Source organism: Aricia agestis, chromosome 11 (assembly GCF_905147365.1).
Source record: "Aricia agestis chromosome 11, ilAriAges1.1, whole genome shotgun sequence".
NCBI lineage: Eukaryota > Metazoa > Arthropoda > Insecta > Lepidoptera > Lycaenidae > Aricia > Aricia agestis.
The window spans coordinates 6,931,931-6,957,523 of record NC_056416.1 but is presented as its reverse complement, the minus strand read 5'-3'; the positions used below and the strand labels follow the sequence as shown (position 1 = coordinate 6,957,523).

General features: G+C 35.9%; 1 protein-coding gene across 2 annotated transcripts in view; it reads left to right on the top strand.

Annotated features, from left to right (window-relative positions):
- The first annotated feature begins 2,800 nt into the window (after positions 1-2,800).
- LOC121731794 (Ca(2+)/calmodulin-responsive adenylate cyclase-like) overlaps positions 2,801-25,593 on the top strand; it is a 139,125-nt gene continuing 116,332 nt past the window's right edge. For both annotated transcript variants that reach the window (XM_042121421.1, XM_042121420.1), the window contains exon 1: positions 2,801-3,089. The gene's annotated coding sequence lies outside the window, so the exon portion shown is untranslated. The remainder of the gene's footprint in view (positions 3,090-25,593) is intronic.

The window sequence follows — 25,593 nt, the reverse complement described above, 5'->3', positions numbered from 1 at the left end:
ACCCCCTATTTACTAAATTTCATGAAAATCGTTGGAGCCGATTCCGAGATTCCAATTATATATATATACAAGAATCGCTCATTTAAAGATATAAGATATATTCTTTGTGAATGAGTAAGTAGTAGATAGGTATAGAGTAGAACAACCCACAATCAACTGTCACTGTATTAAAACAACTTTATATATTTTATAGCCACTTTTAAGTTTTAACACTATATATTATTGTTGAGTGAATTGGAGTGGTATTAAGACAATAATGAGGGCAGCGGCTTCTGACGTGCGTGCTATTTCCGTTCGCATGGTATCTGTCAAATAGATTAGCGCCGCCTTTGATTTGCTCGATAGTGCATCAGATGCATTGACCTGTTTATTATCCCCCTTAGGCCCTTGTACGGCACGAGTCAAAGGGACATTAAAATTTTGGGTCTGGAGACTTATCCTACACAGGAGACCTGAATACCCTACACATATCGACTACCCTACCAATATTTTAAAGGCAAATCGAAAAACCGGCTAAGTGCGAGTTGGACTCGCCGATGAAGGGTTCCGGAGCAGCAATAATGTTTATTTTTTATGAAATTAAGGTTTTTGATTTATTTTCATATTTCAGTTGATTTAATGAAAGTTTAATTAAGGTTTACCATTTATGACGTATAAAAAAAACTACTGGCTAGATCTCGTTCAAACCAATTTTCGTTGGTAGTTTTTGTAGTAATGTACATCATATAGGTATATTTTTAACCCCCGACAAAAAAGACGGGTGTTATAAGTTTTACGTGTCTGTCTGTCTGTTTGTCTGTGTGTGTATCTGACTGCGGCCTCATCGAAAAGGACATTGATAGATGGTAATCATGAGAATATATGATAATGTTGATAGATATTATTCTGCACCATAACCAATACAAGAATAAAAAGTTTGAAACAAAATCAAATTAAGAAATTAAAAAAAAAAACCCGCCAAACAACTTTAAAAAGTAATGAAATAATATTTACTGCCTAGTTCAAATAATTCCTAACTTGTGTAAAGTAATATTTTAGTCCATAATTGTTGTCAAGGTGTGTCGGGGGACCGCTAGATGTTTGAATTGAGATTTCACATAACATTATTAGTTTAAGGATCAGTTCACAGCGAACCGAGTGGAGATAATCAGCGACTTGGGGTATATACTATGTAGTTTACTTGGCGGTCCCCCGACACACCGTGACAACAATTATGGACTAAATATTACTTTATACAAGTTAGGAATTATTTGAACTTAAAGGCAGTAAATATTATTTCATTACTTTTTTAAGTTGTTTGGCGGGGGCTTTTTTTAAATTTCTTAATTTGATTTTATTTAGATTTATCATGCCCCTACTTTAGAAGTTAGACACGGGGGGGACACACATTTTACCACTATGGAAGAGTCTCTCTCGCAAACTATTCAGGTTAGAAAAAGATGATACTAAAAACCTCAATATAATTTTTTAAGACCTATCCATACATAGATACCCCACACGCATAGGTTAGATGAAATTTTTTTTTTTTGTATCAGTTGTATCTATGGGGATTGGGGAATGGGGAGTCCCCAATCCCCAATCCCAAAATCTAAATTTTTTTCCATTTTTGTATCAAAACCTTAAAGCGGTTCATAGACTACATCTACTTACCAAGTTTCAATAGTATAGCTCTTATAGTTTCGGAGAAAAGTGGCTGTGACATACGAACGGACAGATAGACAGACAGACATGATGAATCTATAAGGGTTCCATTTTTTGTCATTTGGCTACGGCTACTCTAAAAAGGCATACTTACCCCTGAACCTTTTATTTAGATATGCCTTTAAAATTTTGTGACAGTTTTTAATTCAGAATTGCGAGTTGATAGTTTACGAGTTTTACTCGTGGTTTGTTAGTAGTTTATCTTCTCAATAGCGTTCTTGGATGATGCAAACGTATTAACCAATCATAACTGCTATTGACAGATAAACTTTCGACTGAAAAGACCTCAGAAACCGCTTATTAATTTAGATTTTTAGAGGAGTTAACTTTTTTGGTTGGTGAATGGTTAACGTGATAAGTCCTACTCCTAGGGTATCTGTAACTCTAAATCCTGTCAAAAATTTAGATCTCTTGATAAATAACATCAAAAACCAGGATGTTGTTCTATATTTTTTAATCTTTTAGGGGGTAGGATATCCAGGAAGGTTTGTGTAACCGGTAGCGCCTCACCCTCATATTAAAATTTCATAAGCTGGAAGGGAGATGAAATGGTTCACTGGAATTTCGAATGAAGGCTGATACAAATGATAAATGAAAACAATTAAACATTACCTACATAAGTAGGTCATTCTTTATTGATTTATAATGGGGTAGAATGTAGATTATGAACAGTGGCAGACGGATCCTGTGTACCTACTAGTTATGATTTATGTTATGAATCACTTTTAAAAAGATCAAAACTGTTACTGTGGTCATAAACGGTATTTCCCTTGTATTAACTCCGTGGGTATTTCGTACCTACTTACGTTACTTAATTGTTTCTACTTGTTTAAAAGTTTTATCTGCACTTCAAATGTCGTTCACAATTCAAGCACTTTTCATTCATTCAAATAATGTTATTGTATGCGACTCCTATATAAAGTATCCATGTTGAAGTGGCACCTGCAGTGCATTCCAACCCTCTCATCTCTCCCTTGGTCAGGCGGGCTCCTACCCTAGTAATCTGTGCTCCTACCTCCGTCGAGTGCGATAATGCGACCAAAATGAAATGGTATCAAACCGTCGGCGCGCGACGCGGCCGCTCGCCGCGCCGCGCCGCCCGCCGCAACCCGGCAGTCATCGAGCGACCGCCGCGGGAGACGCCGTTTTAGAGCGCGTCGAAACATTTATGAATTTAAGTGACATGCGCGCTTGTAAACCTTAACCCCTGTTAAATAACAAACACGAAAATTGGATTTCAGTGCACGACTGTGAGTGTGTGGTGGTATTTTACTATAAAGTTCCTAGAACCGATCTCATTCTCGAGCTTGTGGTGTGTTTATGTTAGCGCGGCGCCCGCTCCGTCCGTCGGTCTGGAGGGACGTCGCCCCCGAGGAGTCCCTATAGAGGTAAGGCGCCAACTTAACTATTTTCAAATAACAGTAACTCGGTTTGGCGCGTGCTGGGAGTCCTTTGATGTGAAGTGATTTACGATGGGCTTCGCGACGCTGCTGCCGAAGTCTTTGAACTTTTAGCGATTCCGGTTACGGTGAACATTTTGGTGTAGATTTCGTGTTTTATTGTAGTCGGCGAGCCGTAAAAAGTAGATAAAAACATTGATTTCACTTAGTTGGCTGAAGTTGGCTCTTGATGTGCTTCGAGTGAACTAGTTTACTAGAGCTTTCGAATATAAAATTAGTGCTAACATTAAAAAACTGTTTAAATCTAAGGTATTTGCAGATGTTGCTTCGACGATAATTGGTAGTCCTCAGCTGTTAGAAATAAAACATTGATATTAAAAACATTGATTTCACTTGGCTGAAGTTGGCTCTTGATGTGCTTTGAGTGAACTAGTTTACTAGAGCTTTCGAATATAAAATTAGTGCTAACATTAAAAAACTGTTTAAATCTAAGGTATTTGCAGATGTGGCTTCGACGATAATTGGTAGTCCTCAGCTGTTAGAAATAAAATTTTAAGTACTTACTCATCATGGATTATGTAAACAATGAGAATCCATCCAAGTGATGAACCTCGATATAGGTATTGTTTCGAATAGGACCTGACAGTTTTAATTTATTTTAACTTGTATATTATAATATGTAATTATAATGTACAGTTAGTTAGGTTAATAATATTAAGATGTATAGCAGAATAATACTTTCATGATACTTACGTAAGTATAATTGCTAACACACCTACCTACAGCATATTATGAATGTGTATAATTAAAGATTATCAATAACGATAGTTGAACTATTATTTGGAGATTTTTAAGAAATGATCGCAGTACTTGAATGTCTCATTCAATATGTTTAACCTTGCTAGATTAATTCTGATCCAATGGTAAAAAACAAGAGGAATAGGGAATGTCAGTTAAAAATGATAAATTATTAAATTCGAATAAAACATGCCATTGTGACGCACGCTCATACACAATATAAACAATGGATCATACATATTTAATGTATACTAAGGTGGAAAGGTTGTTGCTAATACACCAGCAGCTGCCTCACTTGTGCCATCTTAGCAATGAGGAAATGCATATTGATTGGTACAAAGTCTGAGAAAATCAACACAGAAATACTGGACAAAAAACTCCAGGGCATATTGGTCAAGTAACTATCGGTATAGGATTAGGAAGAACTGGGTTAAATACGTCTTTTCTGTAGCGATATTAACATTTAAACATTTTATAAATATACCTATGTGGTTCATGAGCTTTTGCCCTAGGCGTCTCCAACTCAAGTCTGGACCAGAAATAGACTATTTCGTTAGGCACAATGGAGCATAAAAACCATCACGCATGGCTGTCTTCGATGACGTCAACCAATAATGAATTATCGGAGATAAAATTAGTGTTAAAAGACTACCAGAACTAAATTAAATGTTATTTGACACAAGATAATTTAATTAAGTTTTAAGACAGAAATACCTAAAGATGATTTTGCATCTAGCTAAAGCTGCTAAGCTGTGGTTTCTCTTTTTCTTTTAAATCTCAATTGTTGGGACTTGGAACCCATTACATATTCTAAAAGTTTTAAAGCCTTAGCCCTTATCATCTAGCGTAGGTACTATGCGTAAAGTTAGACTGTAAAGACCATAAATTGAGCTTGGATCTTTTAATGGCTCTAATTTAGAATTCATAAACTTCAAGACGAAGTAATTTAGACAAGTATGCGCCGACACTTAACAAATTCGTGAATTTTACCGATAAAAGAGACTTTGTGTAAAAGTTTTTCGTCGGAATTATAGCGAATTTGCGCCTATGACAAACTTTGAGGAGTTTTATTGCTATCTTTGTAAACGACCTACGGTCAAACAAACATCTAAGACAACCAATATTTTATAAGGAACACATCTGGCAGCAAACTAAAGAACTAAACATGGCGGCCTAAAGTGATGGACACTCGGTTGATATTTGTCGAGGATATCGATAAGTAAGATGTTAAAGGGAGCTATTAAGGTTAAAATCTTTTAAATAAATGATTAGATTCTTCATCTTATATTTTTTAAATTCGATAAAAAAGTTCATCACTAAACATCAAATCTACTAATTTCTATGTTGATTAAATATCGAAAATCAAGCCATGTTATATTCTATTCTATCACAAATCTTTTTTATTGTCTAATTATTAACTAAATTAGCACATACGAAGTCAAGACATCGGTGAAATAACAAAAATTTTAGTAAAAATATAAACGTCCACCGAGCCAAGGATAAACTTTTTTAAATTTCTTCACTTTTTTGACGGACTATAAATTAATTTTAAAAAAAGCAAATTGGTCAAAAATTTGACCGATATATCGAGACCGATATTGATGTTTTTTCAAATATCGATGTATCGATACATCGATATTTTCTTTCAATTTCGACATCCCTATAATACGACACTTTGACAGCTTATGTACCTCGGAGAACCGGAACATAAAATGGCGGACCGGCCACGGTATTTTGATTTGGTAGAGACTATTATGCCGCGTCCACTTATAAAAGTCAATGGCCGCGATTGGACGCGGTAAAGATCTTTAGTTTATGTCCACAGTTTGTCTATACTTTCGCATTTCTACTGGTGGCCGTGCTAGGGCTACAGAGATGCTTAAAAATACACTTCCCAGAGGAGCCGTAAAGCGAGCAAGCACGTATTTTTAATGAAGGTACGGTGTTGAGTGTTAAGTGCTCGATAGCAGGATGGCCACAGTTTTCCTGTCCTCAACGTAATGTTGTGAGCTGAATAACGTATTTAAATTAGTTCCTGCTGCAATGTCCACATTTGGGTGCAAGAATGTCATAGAACAATGCAACTTTTATCAATGATAGTATGCGGGGTCCACAACAAAATGTATGAACAGAGTGCGTTCCGGCGGGCGTCCGAATTTTTCTGATCAGAAATTTCGGATAATGTGCGGCTGGGCTTAATTTCTCCCTCTCTCTCAAAATGGCAGAACTGTTGTAACAAAATTGCCAGTTTAAAATCCCACATTTAAAGCTTTACACCAATTCAGCTAATAATCGGAATTTGAAAAGAACAAATAATCGAAACCAGGCTGACCTAGTAACAAGAGATCTTTCTCTATTAACTCAGTTTATGTTTTATTTGTTTTTCAAGAGGTCACTTCTATCATCTATGTGATGTGATGTGACTATGGAGCGCGTGTCAGCAGTTTTGCTAGAAAATGGAATAATATTGGAGACAGTATTTTTTTGTCGATCATTGGATTTGCTAGATACTCTATAGTCTACAGTCATACTTTGATCATGAAAGCAATTAAGTTCCAGCACAGAATAGATAATAGTACAAGGTTCCAGGAACTAGGATACAACAGTGGGAATATAAGTAGATTAATTAGTTGTAACCCTGATCCCAGTCCATGTGCGTCACACTGTGTCCACATGTGTTACAATGTTCAAATATAGGACATACATTTTGATACTAATTACACAACCGAGATGATGTCAGAGTATATTAGTAAACTGGGCCTAGTCACTAAATATTCTGAATTGAATGAAATCAAAAGGAGCGGACCCTTGTTTTAAAAGTTAAAAGGCTCATGATATTATAGGTTAAGGAACACTTACGGATTTTTGTCGCGGAGCACTTTTATTAATCAACCTATAATAAGTATACCATGAATGATACTCGCATAAACTTAAGAAATCGTTAAGTTAAAAGGCTCGACTAAAGTTCAAGCTTTGGTATTGACTCTGCCGCACTCAGAGACGAATATGTAATTACTTAAGTCGTAAATGAAGATTTTGACATATTTTAGCCTCATAATGATTTGTCAAACTCTTCATTGAATTCAATTTATCATCATTAAATGTCACAAGTGCGGCAGTAAACCTTCACATACCAATATTGAGAAATGCCAACTCTTATAAAAATAGTATAATCTATCTGGGAGATATTGTGTTCTCGATGTAGATCTATGCACTGTCGAGAGGTTAAGGAAGATTTCGTTCGGTGTATTAAAATAGTTACTATAATATCGACTACGAATATATATAATATTCGTAGTTCACGTCCAAAAGTGCGAAGATAAAATTTTGGGACTGGTGTTATAGAAATTTTGGGACTGGTGTTATAGAAATTTTGGGACTGGTGTTATAGAAATTTTGGGACTGGTGTAATAGAAATTTTGTTGATGACTCTGCTGTTCATTCAATCTGCTGCATGTAGTCGTAGTCACGGAGCTAATACAAAGAGCTCCGTGGCCGTAGTTAACATGAGCTTTGCTAAGCATTTATTGTCGACACTTTATAATTTACGTTATATATATTTATTGCGATTGAGTCACATATTTTGTCGGGAATGCGTATCAAAATACCTACCTGTGATAATAACAAAACTTGTAGTTTTATAAGTCATATTGGAATGCCCGCAACTCCATTACCTTTTTTTTATGAAATAAGGGGGCAAACGAGCAAACGGGTCACCTGATGGAAAGCAACTTCCGCCGCCCATGGACACTCGCAGCATCAGAAGAGCTGCAAGTGCGTTGCCGGCCTTTTAAGAAGGAATAGGGTAATAGGGGAGGGTAGGGAAGGGAAGGGAATAGGGGAGGGTAGGGAAAGGAATAGGGTAGTAGTAGATTGGGCCTCCGGTAAACTCACTCACTCGGCGAAACTGTTTCACGCCGGTTTTCTGCGAGAACGTGGTATTTCTCCGGTCGAGCCGGCCCATTCGTGCCAAAGCATGGCATAAAAAGTTTCATATATTGTCCTTTCCTGGGACTCAAAGTATCTCCAAACCACAGCAAAATTGGTTCAGCGGTTTGGGCGTGCAGAGGTAACAGACAGACAGACACAGTTTCGAATTTGTAATATTATTAGTATGGATCAGTATGGATAATAATAATATTATGTATGTTGGTCCATAAGGTATTTATTATATTGTGACGTATGTTAGTCTGTGAGGTATTTGTAATATGCCCGCCTGAAACAAATGGCAAATAAATAAATAAATTACAATAACGTCACGATCTTGGAATGGATTATTGGATTATGGAACACAATAGTTGCGCAACTCCCATTCCTACTTATCGCATAGAAAATGGATTAATCTTAACGACGTAATTCTTCATTATCGATGTTTGGTAAGATGATTCTCGTAATCAGAATATGGCGTCTAAGTGCTGTCTAATCCAATACGCAGTAATAAAACTTAAGTATATTATCTCGCGTCGTTACTAAATCTTGTAAATTATTTTCTACTAGATGATACCCTCAACTCCGTTGCGCCAAAACTCGTTTATCGCGCGGGAACCGTACATTTTTCCGGGATAAAAACTATCCTATGTCCTTTCCTGGGATTCAAACTATCTCCATGCCAAATTTCAGCAAAATCGGTTCAGCGGTTAGAGCGTGAAGAGGTAACAGACAGACAGACAGACACACTTTCGCATTTATAATATTAGTATGGATAGTATGGATTTTTTCACTATCTGTAGTAAAAACATCGACGAATCGAATTGGCAACATTTTATTTCTCACTTTTTTTGGTAAAAAAGTGGGCCCCGTGCGAGTTTCTTGCGCCGGTTCTTCTCGCCGGGTTAGTTCCCGAACCGGTGGTAGGCATCATGTAGACTTTCAGTGATATTCGGAGTAAAAAAGTTTGAGTTTTGAGTTCAGTTGATTCATAGGCAGATGACGGACCTATGTAATTTGGTCTTGTTGTGTCAAACCCAGCTGACAGATCACGATTAACATTAAATTAACATAATTCGACCAAATCACGTAGGTCCGTCAACTGCCTAGGAATCAATTTCTTCGACGGTACTGGATTAATCAGAAATCTGAATCGGGCTTGATGATTTCACGTTCTCTACGATGACAACGCTTCCGACGTCGGAGCAGGTTTGTGACATGTCATATCCGAACCTTCTAGAAGCCGTAATTAAGGTAATTGAAGGGTTGTGCATGAAAAAAGTCAAGAACGAGACAAATATCAAAGGTTTTGGTGTGGAATGTTTGACCTCTAATACTCGATCACCTTGGGACGCCGTGTGAATAACTAAATTGGTGGACAGGCAGCACTTGCAGGTTTCCTTATGGCTTCCCATTCCGAGACACGCGACGTATGCGACGGCTGGACAGTGGACACGTCATGTTAATTTAGTTTTCGTGTTAATGAAATCAAATTTGTTTTGCCTTCTTTCTTGACTTTTGTTTTCTTAGCCTGGTAAGCATTATTACAGTAGAAAAAGAATATCAACAGTCAGATTTTAGGGAATAGGGAGTAACGGCTGTACTCAGAGACATACTTTAATGTTGCATAAACTTCAATTTAATAAAGAGTTTGACAGATAATGTATAGGGCTTAATGCTTTAAATGTCAAAATCCTCATTTAATTACAATTAAGTAATTAATGTTCGTCTCTGAGTGCGGCAGTAACACATTTTCTTTTATAAATCTGTCACTTTGTTTTTTTTTTATGAAAGAAGGGGGCAAACGAGCAAACGGGTCACCTGATGGAAAGCAACTTCCGTCGCCCATGGACACTCGCAGCATCAGAAGAGCTGCAGGTGCGTTGCCGGCCTTTTAAGAGGGAATAGGGTAATAGGGGAGGGTAGGGATGGGAAGGGAAGGGAATAGGGGAGGATAGGGAAGGGAATTGGGCCTCCGGTAAACTCACTCACTCGGCGAAACACAGCGCAAGCGCTGTTTCACGCCGGTTTTCTGTGAGAACGTGGTATTTCTCCGGTCGAGCCGGCCCATTCGTGCCGAAGCATTGCTCTCCCACGTATGTCTATACTTTGTCTATACTATTGACGAAAGAACTCTTATGGTAACATTTAGCAATAATGTGATCTTCCACCTAAATATAAGTTTTGTCTGTCCGTTCATCACCTTCCTGTGAATCTAAATCTGATTCTAAAGAATAGTGATCGCAACATCAGAAATGATGCAATTCTTCCGTTTAGTCACATTGGTACGTGAGGTTTCCAGACATTAAAATATGTGAATTTTTGTTTGGCACGGAATTTGAAACCCTTTGTGCGCTCTGCGCTCTTGGCCGGTTTTCTCCTATCGCATAGTATTCAATTGTTGCATTCAATCTACATAATTATTAATTAATGATCACTCTTATCAGAAACATACAATATCACTACAAACTATGATCAGTAAAAGTATGACTTACAATTAGTTACAACTCAATAAACCAAAGCCTAATTCGATAGATAAACCGACTACAGAGTCCTATGGATCTTTTATGATAATAATGATGATCTACAACCTCATAAATCATAAACCAAAGCTGAATAGCGTGTGCATTTCCCGCTTATTTAAGAGTTTTTTCTTGGGTCACAAAATTTTAACCAAATAGAAAAATTATTCGAATTGAAAAGTCGGTCACGTCACTCACCTAAGTTTCATAATGAGGTTTACTCTTTATTAAATCTCAAAGTTAATTAAAATTAAAATAAATGGACACGGAAACCGCGCTATTGAATTTTCCTCAAATGTTCATAATTTAACAAGGTAAACCTGCAATATTAAAATGATGTGTGGTAAAATTATATTTATTAAAATTGCTTTGAAAATTTGCCATTATTTGTCGCAAAAAGAAAATGTCAAAAAATGTTATTGTGGGATATCTATGAGATAGACATATACCATCGCGGAGTTTTCTGTAGAACTTTTCAATATATATAATACTTGGTACATTATTTTGATAAATCTCGTAGGGTTCAGCCTGCGTTTGCAATGTAAGCGGAATTTTTTTAAATTATTTACGACATCACATTAGAAACCCCAACAATAACAGTATTTCTCGACTATTTAATGATTTTTATTATACCTATAATACAACCTTCCTCTTGAATCATTCTTTCTATTAAAGAAAACTGCATCAAAATCCGTTGCGTAATTTTAAAGGGAACAAAGGGACATGAGGGAAAAAAGCGACTTTGTTTTATAATATGTCATAGATATAGATAGAATCGATTATTTATTTAAATTTTCCAAGTAACATTTTAGTACATTTGTTTACAACAGATATTTGGTGTTTGTTAAAAGTTGTTATAAAGTCTTATTTTCCAATTTTGTACAGTAAGTGCATTTGCACGATTTGTTATCCATCATGGCCCAATCAGATGAACCTTTACTTTTTAAAACTATGAACTCTTAGTAGAGTACGAGAACTTTTATAATACGCAGCCGGCAAAATCCACACTAAAATTATAAATGCAAAAGTTTCTCTGTCATGTCTTTCTGTCCCCTCTTCAGTCTTCACGACCACGCCCAAACCGCTGAACCGTCAACCAAATTTGAAATCCGGGAAAGGAATACATATAGGGTTCTATTTATCCTGAACCTGAACGGTATCCGTGCGATTTAAACGAATATTGGTGGCATTAATATAATATCTGCTAGATACTGTAATTAACTAATTACACAGTAACCCACATTTTATGACCATTATGTTGTAACCACTGACAATAAGTACGTTGTAACAATATTCTTCTAGTAAGTCGTTAATTATACAAGGAATAACTGGTACCATTTAATTATATTAAATTAATATATAAAATATTGTAATAATGTTTATTACAATATAATATTATGTAACTTTAATATTGACAATAAAATTTTTTGAATCCCGAAAACCTGAATAGACCTGAGGTCTATTCAGGTTTTCGGGATGCAAAAATTTTTGGCGCCACGATATAAGATAAGAGTAGGTATAATTTAGACCTGAGTTGTTTGATAGTTTTTGGAAACAAGTGCTCAGGTAAATGAACTAAACTTTCATTCAGATTGTAATGTAATATTCTTCTTTAGTATTTAAGATCACAGACACAAAATATGGCAGTACTTTTCGACAAAAAGTGTCTCAAAATCAACCTCTAGCCGCTTAAGCTCAATTTAGCCAACAATTTTAACAAGATAAGATCTTGCTTATTATTAAATACATTGAATATCAGGTTTAGCAGGTTTTTGAAAGCGCAAAAAATTTGGGCCTTGCTAGTAGTAAACAAGAATAAGTATGTTATTTTATTCTAGACTTCGGTGCACTCCGTACAATCCCATTATATACATAATATTAGTGTAAACACTGCACCGTTATCCTTGAAACCATCAAATGAGCACGTCAAAATGAACAACTTTTTCTATGAGAACAATGCTGGGAACTCAAAAAAATCCGTCTTCATATCTATACAAATTGTCGATTCGGGCATCCGTATGGGTATGAAGACGGCATTTTTTTTGAGTTCCCAGCATTGTTCTCATAGAAAAGGTTGTTCATTTTGACGGGCTCATATGATGGTTTCAAGGACAACGGTGTTTACACTAACACACTGTATATACTCGTAATATGTATAGTGGTTTTATTTAAATAACTAGAACTAGACCCGCGGGGCTAAAATGGTCACATTTAGCAATTCCTGTCAATCAATTCAGCAAATGAATTGTCAAAACTGTCAAATCAGTACCAAAATACAGAAATGAATTGCAAGCAGAGTTGCATTTTGCGATTTTAATGAATCATATATTATGATTCATATCATGATTCTTCAAAGCGACCATTTTAGCCCCGCTGGTGAACTTCGTATCACTCCCCTCCTACTATAATCCTTCCCAGGACTTTCAAGACAATTTAGCCAAATCAGTTCAGCCGCTCTCGAGTTTTAGCATGACTAACAACATTTAAAATTCATTTTTATTTACATAACATAAAACAAAATATCATAAGGCACTTTTAATATTATGTAACATGAGATAATATTAATTTCAATACTATAATATTATGGCAATCAACTAATCACTAATCGCTAATCAATACTGATATTATGGACTATATTATGGTAATTTTAGGATCATAATGATACCTTAAAAGTAGCAAGGAAATAACCGTCAAATTACATTAATAATTGCAGATGTTAAGTCTAAAAAATATAACCTTCAATTTTAATCAACGCTTAGTTTTTAATTCTTATGTAGGAAGTTAAAACTAAAGCCCGCATGTGAACATTGAATTCGTCTACTATGTAAGTATAAGTAAACGAATCCTTCTAAGTTATAAAAATATCTATAGGGTGTAACTACAAAGTTATAATACTTTATGTGTGGCTTATATTATGTTTACTGTGAAAGTAGCAGCGCTAAATGATCACATACATATTTTTTTAAATTATGTAAAAATGGGCAAAGCTTAGTTTAGATCAGGGGTTTTCAAACTGTGCGCCGCGGCGCTCTGGTGCGACGTGGAAAGGCAACAGGGGCGCCCGCGCCGTGAGTCGATCCTCCATCATTATCCAAAACAACGAATTATTAAAAAAATAATTATTGATTAGGTGAAACAGGTAGATGATTAAATATTTGATTATTACTATTTACCTATGCAAGTAAATAGTAATAATCAAACCAACATAACTTAACTTTAATGATTATAGTTAAGCTATGCAACTTAACTATGATCATTAAAGGTTATTAAAGGTTTTTTAAATGTATCTTTTTCTTATAGCTAGGTAAAGTAGGGCGCCGTGACAAAATATTGTGACGTGCAACTGCGCCGCAGGCTGAAAAAGATTGGGAACCCCTGGTTTAGATGGTACATGTTTTTAAAACAATCTCTTTAAAGTTTGTGTAAAATTAATATTTTAGCTTCGAGGAATAAAATAAGTAGAGCACGCGCGGGCGTAAAGAGACACAACAATAAAGATAACAGTTCTGTTAAGTTCAACTTTTATTAGGGTTCCGTACTCAAAGGGTAAAAACGGGATCCTATTACTGAGACTTCGTAGTCTGTCCGTCTGTCCGTCTGTCTGTCCGTCTCCAAGCTGTAACTCAAGAACCGCTATAGCTAGACTTCTGAAATTTTCATAGATTGTTCTCTTGCCGCTTTAACAACAAATACTAAAAACAAAATAAATTAAATATTTAAGGGGGGCTACCATACAACAAACGTGATTTTTTTGGTCTTTTTTGCTCTATATCAAAAATGGCAACGCGACGGCTTGGTAGTTGGTACATACTTGAATTTTTCTCAAAGTCCTTAGTTATAATGTGTACTTTAATATTTAATTTTATTTCTAAAATAAAATAAAAAAATAATTCATACATACGGTCACCGGTGACCGAGACACAATAAAAATTATATTGTGTCTCCTTTTTCCTCGATCGACGGATTAAGAGTTCCCATAACGACACAATTTTTGGCCTAACTTTGCTCTATAATGGTACACGGAACCCTTCGTGTGCGAGTCCGACTCGCAGTTGGCCGATTATTATTATTTGTTGTCACCACAGTAAAGTAGCGTAGAGCTTCACAAACGGCAGCTATTCTTACTTACAAATGCGAAAGTGTGTCTGTCCGTCTGTCAAGCTTAAAAGGCTGAACCGATTTTGATGTAATTTGTTATGAAGCTACTATAAGAGACGCGAAAGGACAAATGATAGTGTTTGTTGAGAAAATGTACGGTTCCCGAGCGAAAAACAAAATTTGGCTCAACGAAGTTAATAGTTATAATAACCGCTTAACTAAGACGTTCTTAAAATCAAATTGCATAGCTTGAGTGGATTGTTCTGCGTAATAAGTAACATTATGAAATCACGTTTGTGTGCGATATCGATTCGGACATTTTAAACTTTAGTTCAAAGATGATCTACTGTACATATATTTGTGCTCTGACGTTTGTGCCCTCGAGGCTCGATTTATTTGTACGATTACGATAATGATACTTATTAATAACCGTTTAGTAATATACATGATGCCCGCAACTCCGTGGCGCCAAAATTAGTTTATCGCGCGGGAACCGCACATTTTTCGGGGATGAAAAGTATCCTATGTTCTTTCCCGAGACTCAAGGTATCTCCATGCCAAATTTCAGCAAATTCTGTCCAGCGGTTTGGGCGTGAAGAGGTAACAGACAGACATGAGACAGACAATATACAGTCAGATAGACAGGTCTATAGACAGATAGACACACTTTCGCATTTATAATATTAGTATGGATTAGTATGGAAGTATGGATTCATCTGCAAAAGTTTGTTGAATCGATGTCGGTAAATAATTGGTATCTATTTTAGGCTAACTTACCTACTATGTATAACTCACTAGCTGTCCCGACATTGTCCCGTGTTTTGTCCATATTATTTTATTGAAGTGACTAAAATATAAGTATGGCGCCATGATCGTCCGACCTGGTTCTCTTAGGCATTTTCAAATAATCAATAGGATATTATTACTTCAATGTTTTGACGCTAGAGTCCAGCACCAGCAAAGACAGTGAACAAATTTTTTTTCGACGTTTATAATAACTTTCTGTCAATATTTTGGTATGACGTGTGCAACATGTCGGAATTCGGATTATTTACTGTACCTAGGTACCTACTATAGTATATTATATGTGGTAGTAGCTGCTCCGAGCTTTCCGTAATATTCCCTATTGGCAACTCTACTACATCAAGCTATATAATATTATGTCCAAAAAAACTTTATTTCTTTGCGGGACCCAAGACAGCTTTAGCATGTCCCTTGGTTTCCCTGATATAAAAGGTTTTTCGTGGTTGGATACCGCTGTTGTACCTGGCGACATAGCAGATAGTGGTGGGAATGTGTGGTGGGCTTTAATCCGTGTGAATTATACTGCTATACAGTACTCCCAAATTAATAATGCGCATGAATGACCGTGAATAATGACCATATTACAAAAGCTACAGGAATATCACGACGAACTTTGACCAATACATGTATCTTAAACGCAATGCAATTAGACAATGCAATATCGTCTACCGTCGCTCGGCCCTCAGGAAATACGACCATTGTCGTAAAATTTTGAAAATTTCTATGCGCATTGTCACTTTGGGCACGGGTGTAAATCGGCCAAGTGCGAGTTGGAATCGCCCATGAAGGTTTCCGCAGCAGCAAATAGGCAACGTGTTTAGGAAATCAAAAATATTTTTTTATACATGTACCGCACCGATTTTAATCGGCGAGGTACAAATATTATTGTCGAAATTGGACAAGTAAGATGGATAGTAATGGGGGGGTCCGGACCCCCAGGACACCCCCCTCATATACGCCCATGACTTTGGGAGCACTGTACCTTTATTTATTAATTATTACCCTTCCTGTGTAGTCGGGTAAAAAATAAAGTGACATTAAGCTCAATTCTTCGTTATGAGTTGCACTTGTGACTGTTGTGAGTGCTCGTGCAAGTTTAATGTCGCGAGTTCTTTGGCGTAGTCTTCTTAACTTTGTTGTACATTTAGATGACTTGTGAGATAATAAAACGTGTCTTGAAGGAACTTTTTACTGACTTTCAAAAAAGAAGAGGGTTCTTTATTCGGCTGTGGATTTTCGTACCATTATACTTTAATCCCTCGATCGTGGATTCGTGGAAATAATTATATTGTTAATTGTTATCGCGGTCGAATGTGACCGCTTAGGAGTTTAAACCCGTCGATCGTGGAAAAACGAGACACAATAGAATTTCTATTATGTCTCGGTCACCGGTGACCGTATGGGGCTCGATGAATTACTGACTAACAATATCTCCAGAGGTATCCATGATCAAAATATTAAGGGCCTGTTTCACCACTTTCTGATAAAGTGCCTAATAGGCTATTCACAACTTTTTTGACAGATTCTCCATACTTGATCTGTCAAGTTAATTGGTGGATAGCCTTATCAGAAAGTGGTGAAACAGGCCCTTAAGCTAGTATTTTGACCTGAGGTCTTGTTTTTGTTGAAAGAACATTGTTTGTGTCATAACACTTTCCATCTTTGCCCGAAGACCCTTGGATCTGGTCCATCCGATAATGTACAATTAATATTACAACTTACAAGCTAGTCTGTCTCAAAATATATTACCCATCCTTTTTGGTTGTGGTCGGGTAAAAAAGGCGCATATGTTACCTATTCTTAGAGTCCTAACTCCTAAGTCCCTACGGAAAGTCGTTGAATACCGTTGTCGATATTCAAATATAATACAATCATAAACCTTTTCTAGGTCAATAAATAAAAATATAAAGGGGAGGAAATGATTGTTTATTATTTTGGCTGCGAATAAATTTTATGTGAACGCACCTGAGCGCGTAGGTGTCTACAGGATGGATATAAACAGAATAACGGCCGCACTCCGGGATTTAATGATTACTTAACTTTAAATAAATGAAATAAACATTTAAAATAAACTCCTTTTATTTTCTGGTAAATTGTTCATCAGGGCGAGCGAAGCGAGCCCTACTATGTCCTACAACCTGAGCACTTTTGTGGTAGGTACACTTTACGGAAAAATTATCTAGTAATTTTATTTAAATCGTGTAGATGTGTTATCATCGGTCAGTCAAGGTTTGGTTACTATTAAAATATATATAAAAATGCCTTAAAGATTATATTACCACGCAGAAAAACGACGCGAGCCCTCATAAAGGCTTGGCTTTTATTTCACTCACAGTTTTTTCCGTTACGATTTTCGCTATGAAATAACTTTTCAAAATGAGCACCACCTCCTCTACTATAATTTCAAAAGCCAGATTATATGTATTACCAGAGACCAGACATACATACATATGGTATTACGTAGCAAAATCGGCTCAGAGAAAAAATTAAATTCTCTATCGACGGATGTTGGTGGTCTACCGGCTTTAGGGTGTAACAAAAATAAGTGATAATACTTTAGGGTGTGTATGTGTTCCTTGTAGAGAGTTCACTGTGAAAGTACACACCCTAAAGTATTATCACTTATTTTTGTTACACCTGTATAATAATTCATATTACATAAAAATGAATTTTAAATTTTGTAAATTTTGCTAAAACTCGAGATCTACAGAACCGATTTGCCCAATTTTAGTGAAATATTTGTGGAAGTCTAGGAAATGTTTATATTAGGAAGGAAGTTATAAGAAGTTCACAGCCCACAGGGTTATCTGGTATTCGACATTTGGACCCCTATCGTGTCGACAATCCGGATTTCGGTTTTAATATACAAAAATGACTTCTTGAAGTCATTTTTGTATCTAGACCTAATTACCTTTGTAACTATAATATTAAGTAAACATAATATTTAAATAAGGTGTAATCGATGGCTTAAGCTACAAGCGCATAACTAAGAAGGCACCTAGGTAGGCAAATGAGCTATGAAATATAGAAGAAAACTTTCGCATTCATATCCATGGTGGTGGATATTGAATAAACCTGAAAATTCTTATTGCCTAGCGGCTAGCTCTCGAATTTCCTCGAACGTATAAAAAATGCGCCGCAAGTTTTAATGAAAACTAAGTTTGTAGAGTTCATTTAAAGCTGTTTTAAGTTTAGTTTGTAGTTGTGTATAGTTTTTGTAGCTCGTTTCAATGCTTTATAGCTGAATTCATGGGGCAACCATAACTTACTTTAGAAGTTTTTGAGAAAATTGGATCATGTCTGCAGTCTGTTTTATTCGAACGGACTTTGTCGAAAAAAGATTAATATAATATGGGTACTATTCTTAATTAAAATATTATAAAGTTTACTGTACCTACGTACAAAAGATACTAAAGACATATTATCTATACTAATTTAAGCGGAATTTTACTAATGAAGGCAGAACAGTTTGTTTATTTGTTTCTTTGAACGCGCTAATCTCAGGAACTACTGGTCCGATTTGAAAAATTCTTTCAATGTTAGATAGCCCATTTATCGAGGAAGGCTATGCTATATTTTATCACGCTAAGACTAATAGGAGCGAAGAAATAAAGGAAAATGTGAAAAAAAAAACGGAGGAAATGATTTGAAATTGCTTATTATCTTAAGAACTACAGGAGCATTTTTTCTTATTTGGCGCACATGAAGAATAGACCACGTGTAGGGACATAGGCTATTTTTTGCGGAAAATGTACGGTTTCCGTGAAATTCCTAAATAACGCGGGCGAAGCCGCGCGGAACATCTAGTATTTCTATAAATATTTATAGACTTACAATACATAAGTAACAATACATTAACGTACTATGGGTTCTTAAATGAGGTTCAAAGACTCTATGACCTCGTGAAATAGTAGTGGGTGACTTAGGTTTCTAATATTTGCAATTCAAATCTAATATTACTCAATGAAATGATATTGAATATGATATAAGGCACGATATTTGAAACCTAAAGTTCTAAGCCTGACCTATGCAGGGCTGAATGTGAGTTAGTCACTTGTTACTGTTAGTATGGCATTCAAACTGTACGCTAGGAGGCCAAGAGATTATCATAAATCATACAATTGGTCTTTCACCGTGCGTTTCTAGGATTCCGTACCCAAAGGGTAAAAACGGGACCCTATTACTGAGACTTCGATGTCTGTCCGTCTGTCTGTCTGTCTCCAGGCTGTATCCAAGAACCGCTATATAGCTAGAATTCTGAAATTTTCACAGATTATGTATTTCTGGTGCCGCTATGACAACAAATACTAAAAACAAAATAAAGTTAATATTTAAGAGGAATCCTCACCGCCGCTTTTCCATACAAACGCTGTCGCCTGTTTCCTCCCTGGATAATGCCGGTAGAGTTATGATTTTTTTCCTGAATATCTATGGCCACTATTAGCATGTCCCTATGTTTTCTTTTTTTTTTATAATTTTATTATTAAAACAGATAAGAACGTCCAAAAACCCAAAAAAATGGCCAGATTTTCCTCTGTGTTCAAACACCCAGAAAACAAAACTGGCTAGAATATACAAAAAAAAAAAACATAGGAACACAGCTCAAGCCTTGTTTTAATTCTTAATGAAAAAAGTACTTAAATCGGTTAAGTTTTGGAGAAGGAATCAGCGGACAACGAATCGAAGATTTCTGTTCTTTTATTAGAACTTTTGTCGTGTTGTCTCTATCGCGCTCTGCAGTGGGAGACTTGAGATTGGTGAGACAGGAATACATTTACAAATACCTATTTTCAATTTCTCTCGCCCCTGGTGTATCCTCTTAAGGGGGGCTCCCATACAACAAACGTTATTTTTTTGGTCTTTTTGGCTCGTTATCCATAATGGCAACATATCTAAGACACTTGAAATTTCAACAAAATCCTCAATTACATATCCCCCTTCCGTTTTTTTCAAGCAATCTTAAAATTATGCACGAGGTATACTTATACCTTATACGGTATACCTAGCCTGTGAGTTATATGGATGATTGTTAGATCTTTAATTGCCTGACATTGCCGGCACAGATTTTTATGATTTCTCTACCGAGAAATGAGAATTATTATAATCCACTAGTTTGACCTACATATAACCATTAAACCGTAATTATATATTATAATATTAAGTATTAACCTTTGTAGATGATGGCATGATAATCATAAAGGTATAGTTTATTTTTTTAGTTAATAGATAAACGTTTGTGTAATTTCCCTACGTTTAAGTTTATGATCAGTTTCACGATTCTATACTTAAGAGGATACCACAGCGGCTAGAGAAATGAAAAAAAAGTACGTGTAATATCTATAGCTGTCTCCCTTACCTCAAGCCTATACCGCAGAACGCGATAGAGACAACTGCAGAAAATCCAGAAAATCAACGATTCGTTGTCCCCTGATTCCTTCTCCAAAACTTAACCGATTTAAGTACTTTTTTCATTAAAGATTAAAAAAAGGCTTGAGCTGTGTTCCTATGTTTTGCTTTTTTTGTATAATCTATCCAAATCTGTTTTCTGGACGTTTGAACACAGTGGAAAATCTGGCCATTTTTTTGGGTTTTTGAACGTTCATATCTTATTTAATAATTAAATTATGAAAAAAAGGAAAACATAGGGACATTGTATTAGTGGCCGTAGATATTCAGGAAAAAAATTATAACTCTACTAGCATTATCCAGGGAGGAAACAGGGGACAACGTTTGTATGGAAAAAATGGCGGTGTGGAATCCTCTTAACTGTTTAATCCCTGTGCGATCTAGTCCGATTACTGTCAAATAAAAAAAAAGACGGGTTGCACTCCGGGAGTGCCGGCAGAAGCAAAAACTTGATTATTAACGTTGTGCATTATTTTTTTTAACCCATTTTTTATGAAAATCGATTTTTAAAAAATCGATTTTTTTAATTAATGAAAACCCTTACAATCGATTAAAAAATATCGACAATCGAAAAAAAACAATCGATTGTTCGATTAATCGATTTCGATGTTACAACACTACTCTCCAACCGTCTTACGGTTTTTCGATCAGCACGAGAATCTGACGCGAGTTTCACAGTTTTTACCCATCCCACAAAAGTGCTTAACGCCGCTAAAGAAGTTTTCACTTCAAAAACTGTATAATTAGAAAATTGGAATTAGACCTTGATGAGACGCCAACTTATTTTCCACCCAGAATCTGCGTAATTTTTCAAATTATACATAGATGAAAGTATCCCCCCCTCCCCCCCCCCTCGGTACGCCCATGCAGACAGACACAATAACAATAGTAGAGTATCTTAATCCAATCGATGAAAACACGAAGGCGATTAGTGAAACACGATTACAATCGTTAGAGGCGAAGTCTAAAAATGGCGCACTTAAGTTCACAAAATGAGTGAATATTGGCGATGGTAATAGCCCGCCCTTGGCCGCGACATCCGTGACGTGTTGACTTCACGCCAAACACAATATAGCGTGACACCGACGGCGTGACACATACGTGACGATGAAAGTGAGCCCCGGTTGTCACGCTGATTACTCAACCTTTATGTCTGGAGTTCTCGAGTCGTAAAAAGAAGAGTACGGGCGGTATGTACCTACTATTGGGTAGCGGTAGAGTGCTTTTCGGTTACAGTACTAGGTATTATCTATTCTGAGTTTTCGATACGGTTTTTAAGGAAGTTTCTCATCATCTCATGGGACTATACTTTAAAAAGTTGAAAAATACCTACCAATTGAACTCATTGTTACGATCATTTTCCTAGTTTAAACGTGTGCTACGTTCAAAGTTCAAACAATAAGAAGATTATCTACAGCCGTTACGATTTTAATTTATTTCCGTTGCAGCCATTCTCAAAGTGTGCTCCGCGGACCCCTGAGGCTCAACTGTACGTATTATCAAATATGTATGTATTATCAAATATGTATGTATTATCAAATATCGAAGTTATTCAGACCGTTTAATAAATCCCAAATGGCATTCAAACATGGCACAGAAATACACGACGAAGAAATGTTATGACAAGCGACAGCCTGTGATCGGCCGAGCAAACATTTCAAGTTCAATCAACAATTTATAATACAAATGTTTGGATTGGATAACAAAATGTTTTGCCCTGTTACCTAAATGTTTCTAGAATATTTTAAGAAAGTTTAAAAAGAGGCGGCTGTCGCTTTTAACAGTATAGTAGAGGGAATAATGTTCTTTTGGACTGAAAAGTATATATAGCGTAATCGTTAGGGCTAACTTTTACTTGAGACACGACAAGTGTTTTTTATAAAGCAAGTCTCCAAACTTTTACTATAGAAAATACATGAAGATGCGCAGAACGCAAATACTTAAATATTTTGTATTCTCATAGTCTAATTCCGTGTTAAAACTAACCTGTCTAGAGCAGCGGTTCTCAAACTTTTTTGGTGGCCGAACTTTTTAAGAAGTCTCACTTTTGACGGATCCTAAAATAAATAAAGTTTTGTATTTGGATGGATTGTCTCCAAGCTAGTGTCTGATGACATTTCTAGAAACAATTTATGTATGGCTCGCGGAGCCTCTACAAGGTCTTTGGCTCTTTGCTGAAGCCCCAGGGCTCCGCGGAGTACCTACATTTTGAGTATGACTGATCTAGAGCTTTACCTACCACTCAAAGGTGTTATCACTTTCATACAAAATACCAATACGACCTGCAAGTTACCTTCGAGAAGAGAACGTATTCCTTCTTAAAAGGCCGGCAACGCACCAGCTGCAGCTCTTCCGATGCTGCGAGTGTCCATGAGAATCGGTAGCTGCTTTCCATCAGGTGGCCCGTTTGCTCGTTTGTCCCCTTATTTTATAGAAAAAGGCGACATACCTACCTATTTTTTATTCGGTATGTATTTAATAAATAAAAAAAACTCGTCATCATTATGTAATATGGGACTATTAAATAATTCATGTGCTGTACGTGTTGTCTCGTGGGTGCGAGGGCTGATAGATTATTTCGGGACGTCTTGTGCAGATACATGAATATAATGAGGTGTTTACGTGTGTTGACTGTTGGGTACTTAGTCAAATGGCATTCGATAGGCGCGACGCGACGGTGAAGTTAAAAATTAGGATATATTATAATATTTTATATTAGGTATCAAATATTAATAATTATTTTTAAATACAAGTTATGTCCTCAACTCGGGGTTCAAACTATCTCCAAACCAAATTTCATAACGATCTTTCAGAACTTCAGCGGTTTGGGGGTGAAGAGGTAACTGACAGACATACTCATAGTCTCATTATATGGATTATAGTAGTGCCTTTTTAGCGTTTTTAGCACCCTCTAATTTTATATTTTAAAATGCATCCAGATGAAATGAAATTACTAATCACCTCCCAAGCCTCTACACAACGCCCCTATTTTTTTTCTGGGTCCCTCACCTTTAGGCCTTCACCGCCCACAAGGGGGCGTTATCGCCCACTCTGGGAAAGGCTGGATTATAGTATGGATTAATTTAAATATCTCCGAACTCAATTTACCAGCGTCAAATTCCCTTTAAATCGTGACAGTTAGAGAACCGTAACCAACAATTAACTTTGCTACAATTTTGCCAGCAGAGCCAGACTAAAAGGATAAAAAACTAAAAAAAATTACACTTTGCCAAGAGGAAATGAAATTAGACGTTCAGATGAATTCTGTTAATTAGTAATAAGAAAATTAATTGCTAATTAAGGAATTAGCTTTTAATTGTTCTCTTTTCAGTTTTTATGCCACTCCTCCGCATTCAGATGTTTTATTTTGCTTCTTGAAATTTATTATGCCATTACATGTAATAAAATATGTCCACTTTATTTCTACTTATAGAATTTTAGTGACTATAAAATGCTGAAAATGTATACTTAATAACAATAATGTAGTATTTTTAAGTAAAGACTTATCGACAAAATACGTTGTATAATATTGTTTTCAACGCATTAAAAATTAAAACTGGAAATATGTTTCGAGAAGGTTCATAACTTTAGTATCTGTTCACACGCGCGACCCCTGGGGGAAATTAGTTTATCCAAACCGTACACATTTCCCCAACAAAAACTATCCTATGTCTTTTCCCGGGACTCAGAGTATCTCCATATGTAATATCTATATATGTAATATCTATATATATCTTAATATATATATTTCTTGTGTGCGTGTGTATGTGACTGAACTCCTCCTAAACGACTGGACCAATTTTGATGAAATTTTTTGTGTGTGTTCGTGGAGATTCGAGAATGGTTTAGATTTACAGTTTGGTCTACTGGAAAATGTTTTTTCAATTAATTTCTTATTTATAAGGAGTTGTTGATTTTGGAATGTTTTACATTAGATCCGGCGGACGGCGCTATCATCGCATTCAATATTATTCTATTTCAATTTTAGTTTGTCCTGACAGATGGTGCTACGATTAATTTGAAAAAAATTTTGTTATTCAATTCATGTGCTGATTAAAATATTAAATAAATAACACATAGGCTACAATTTTAACCGACTTTCAAAATGGGGGAGGTGTTATGTTCGTTTTCTTATATTCAACGATTACTCCGCCGTTTGTTAACCGATTTTCAAAATTTTTCTTTTGGTATATAGGGTATCATCCCAATTTGGTATTATATTCAGAAAAGTGGTGATCTGATGAAGGATCCATAAGTAATCGAGGGAACTCCTCAAAACTTATAGGGAAACATATGGTGACTTCGGTTTCGTGAGAAGTATTCTAAGCATATGCTACCAACAAGTAAGATTTTGCACCGAGATATACCTGGTATACCGTGGTTCGGAAGGTGCTGAGAGAATTCCTGATTCTTTATAGATACAAGTTTGGGAGTTTCGGCGTTGTTTTAAGAACAGAAAGCATATGCTACTATGCAAATTACATTCTTCATCATCATCATCATCATCATCATCACTACCATATTATACCATTTCATAGTCTTTTAGATCGAGACTCGAGTTTGTCAAGCGATAATTAAAAAAAATCTATATCTACCTAATATTATAAACCTGAAGAGTATGTTTGCTTGAACGCGTCAATCTCAGAAACTACAGGTCCAATTTAAAAACTTATCTCAGTGTTAGATAGATCATTTATCGAGTAAGACTCATCATTTATCGAGAAGGTTATATTATATTATTACTCTAAGACTAATACGACAGAAGAAACTCAGGAAAATGTGGGAAAAACGGGGGAAATATTTTTTATGGGAAAATGTACCTACGGATTCTGTAAAATTTCTAATTTACGCGGGCGAAGCCGCGCGGGACATCTAGTATATATATATATATATATATATATATATATATATATATATATATATATATATATATATAT